We start from the raw sequence: 3,890 nt of genomic DNA, 5'->3' as shown, positions 1-3,890 counted from the left end.
CGGTGGGCTCTCTGACGTCATCACTGCATTCTCTACAGGAAGTTGGTTGGCTCTCTTGAGTCATCACTGCATTCTCTACAGAAGTGGTTGGCCCTCTGTGATGTCAATCACTGATTTCTCTATCAGAAAGTGGTTGGCTCTCTGAGTCATCACTGCATTCTCTACAGGAAAGTTGGTTGCCCTCTTGAGTCATCACTGCATTCTCTACAGAAGTTGGTTGCCTCTGAATCGATCTCACTGCATTCTCTCTCAGAAAGTGGTTGGCCTCTCTTACGTCATCACTGCATTCTCTATCAGAAAGTTGGTTGGCCCTCTGTGATGTCATCACTGCATTCTCTATCAGAAAGTTGTTTGGCCCTCTGTGATGTCTTCACTGCATTCTCTATCAGAAAGTTGGTTGGCCCTCTGTGATGTCATCACTGCATTCTCTATCAGAAAGTTGTTTGGCCCTCTGTGATGTCACGTAGGTTGATAATTTGCTATGTTTTCATTTGTAAAAACCCTTTAACAGAAAGTCTCACTTTACATTATTACTCAACTTTACCCGTTAGAGTGATCTCACCCGGTCTTAGGGATGGCTAAGTCTGGAATGTTGTTAAATGTGATGTTGTGGTGCCTCTAGGTCAATTCAGAACGCTGATTCAGGACCTTATTACTGATCGATGTGTTTGTTTTTTATGACCATGTTTTTTCTTTTTACTTGCATTTTGWATTCATATTAAATGTGTATATTTTCTGTTATTTATGTAGTTCAGGGTTCATCAGTAAAAGAGACCTTGGTCTCAGTATGACTCCCTGATTGTAACGATCGTCCTGGGAAGAAGGTGACCAAAACGCAGCGTGGTAAGTGTTCATAGTATAATTTAATTCAAAACTGAACACTAAACAAAATAACNAATTTAATTCAAAACTGAACACTAAACAAAATAACAACGAGGAAGAACGAAATCGAAACAGTTCTGTCAGGTAACACACACAAAACAGAAAACAACTACCCACAAAACACAGGTGGGATGAGGCTACTTAAGTATGGTTCTCAATCAGAGACAACGATAAACAGCTGCCTCTGGTTGAGAACCACACTCGGCCAAACACATAGAAATATAAAACATAGAACAAAAACATAGAATGCCCACCCCAACTCACGCCCTGACYAAACCAAAATAGAGACATAACAAAGGAACTAAGGTCAGGGTGTGACACTGATACCAAAAAAAAAAGGTTAAATAATCCTAATCAGTTGTCACTAAGTGCTTTACAGATACCCAGCCTAAAACCCTAAAGAGCAAGGAATGCAGATCTATAAGCACAATTACAAGGCTTCTCAGCAAAATACCCGTATAAGCTACACGGAAAAATAGCTGAGTGGACATTTTAACATAATTCACTCATATTCCAACGGTTATAAAATGATGTCACGAACGCTAACAACACTTGACTACACTAAACATCACGAGTCAACGCGGGAAATCACAATGAATTTCGGTGATCCAAAGCAAAGGGGCTCCCAGTCGGTAGCGGATAACTTTCACAGTTTTGGAGATAACACCTCATTCGTTACTTCCCGTTTTATATTAATGAGTTMATCTTTTTAGCGAACCACCACACCACCAGTTGTGAAATGTCTAAACCTGCGAGGAGACCACTCCTTTTTATAGCTGCATCTTTCCCCGTCTCCTCTCCTTTCTCCACACACTCTCGCGCAGTTCCTGAGGGGGTGGTCTTGCAGTCAGTCAGTCAGTGGATGTGAGAGGAGAAGATTAGTTGCGCTTTTATTGCGGAGCAGCTGCAACGGAAGAAATAGGCACCGGAGAGACACCACTAACTGACCGTTTTCTCTTTCTTACCGGGTGATGTAAAGAAAGACGGTGGATGGAATATCGAACATGGATAGAGGGAGACTGCTGAAACTCTAACTTGTTGATGCACCGTTATTTACCAGTGCTTTGCTTTGAGGATTGTCCCTGCTTATTGGCGTAACGTGAAGCGGGTGGAACAGTAGTCTATTTGTCCTCTTMTGGAGACATATTGTGTTTCATTGATTTAACTATGCATTGTGAAGAATAAGTTATGGTAAGATATTCATTAAATTTATATATTTTTTCTGTTTCAATTGTTCATTTTTAGACTGATGTGTGTGTCTGTGTGTTTAGTTCCCATTTATTTTCTTTGCAACAAAACAATTGACAACTTTAATTGTAAAATCAATGTAGAGTGATTGCCATCCTCTACTCCCCAACCCCAACTATATTACTAACCAAAAAGCTGGTTTTAACATTAGACCATCTGAGATAACCCACATTAGCCTATAGCCAACATGAACTTAAACTTTTGAATATAGTTTTGCCAATGCTATTCTAATATCTTGTATTGTCCCCTCTGTAGATGTCCATCCACCTATCCATTTCCAAGCCATAGCACTGTGATTGCCGAAGCAGCAGGTTCGTTCAAAACACACCGGCTCGTTCCAACCGGTCAGCATGGCTGCAGGAGTGGCGGCATGGCTCCCCTTCGCCCGCGCGGCGGCTATAGGATGGATGCCGGTTGCTACCGGTCCTATGCCCATTCCTCCCCGGGAAAATAAGAAATCCCAAGACCAGGGACTTATCATCCTCAACGTCAGCGGTCAGAAGTTCCAGACGTGGAGTAACACTTTGGAACGCTACCCGGACACTTTACTGGGGAGCACTGAGAAGGATTTCTTTTTCCACGAGGAAACGAAAGAGTACTTTTTTGACCGTGACCCTGATATTTTTAGACACATTCTGAATTTCTACCGCACGGGAAAACTGCACTACCCACGCCAAGAGTGTATTGCAGCTTATGATGAAGAGTTGTCGTTTTTTGGGATCATACCTGAGATTATTGGAGACTGTTGCTATGAGGAGTACAAGGACCGGCGGCGCGAGAACCAGGAGAGGCAGCAAGATGACGAGGACGATGAGAAAGAAGATATAGCTCCGCCAAACATGACCTTCCGGGAGTACATGTGGCGGGCTTTTGAGAACCCCCACACGAGCACCACGGCCCTGGTCCTCTACTATGTCACCGGGTTTTTCATAGCCATCTCAGTCATGGCCAACGTGGTGGAGACGGTGCCGTGTGGAACCCTCCCCAACCGCGCCAAGGAGATCTCATGCGGGGACCGTTACKCAGTGGCCTTCTTCTGCCTGGACACGGCCTGCGTCATGATCTTTACCATCGAGTACCTCTTACGGTTAATCGCAGCCCCCAGCCGGTACAACTTTATGAAGAGTGTGATGAGCATCATCGACGTGGTTGCCATCATGCCTTACTACATCGGCTTGGTCATGACGGACAATGACCAAGTGAGCGGGGCTTTCGTCACCCTCAGGGTCTTCCGGGTTTTCAGGATTTTCAAATTCTCCCGGCACTCTGCGGGGCTGCGTATCCTGGGCTACACACTGAAGAGCTGCGCCTCGGAGCTGGGCTTCCTGCTCTTCTCCCTCACCATGGCCATCATTATCTTCGCCACTGTGATGTTCTACGCAGAGAAGGGCTCTGCTTCCACCAAGTTCACCAGCATTCCCGCTGCTTTCTGGTACACCATTGTCACCATGACAACGCTGGGGTAGGTGTTGCCTCTTGGAGACGGTGGTTGTGAATGTGTTCAGTTCACAASGTGTCGAAACGAGCTTGGCTACTAAATAGGTTATTGGTAGGCTTACACCACAGTCACGTATCACTGCAGTTTCTCACTGATAAAGCCCAATCTTCTGCATTCTAGGCCTATTCTATTCTATCATATGAAACATATGCACATCATAACTATTTCACACTCTGTGAAAGCTTCATGGTACAGCAAATGTTTTTATTTATAGACCCTCTTATTATAAGGCTGGTTAACATAACTGATTAAAGAAACTCCA

General features: G+C 44.3%; 1 pseudogene; it reads left to right on the top strand.

Annotated features, from left to right (window-relative positions):
• Window positions 1-1,732: 1,732 nt before the first annotated feature.
• On the top strand, window positions 1,733-3,647 carry LOC112071586 (A-type voltage-gated potassium channel KCND2 pseudogene; annotated as a pseudogene).
• The last annotated feature ends 243 nt before the right edge of the window (window positions 3,648-3,890 follow it).

This window comes from Salvelinus sp. IW2-2015, unplaced genomic scaffold, assembly GCF_002910315.2.
Source record: "Salvelinus sp. IW2-2015 unplaced genomic scaffold, ASM291031v2 Un_scaffold1651, whole genome shotgun sequence".
NCBI lineage: Eukaryota > Metazoa > Chordata > Actinopteri > Salmoniformes > Salmonidae > Salvelinus > Salvelinus sp. IW2-2015.
Note: the sequence above shows the minus strand (reverse complement) of the source record. Positions and strands in the feature narration are given on the sequence as shown.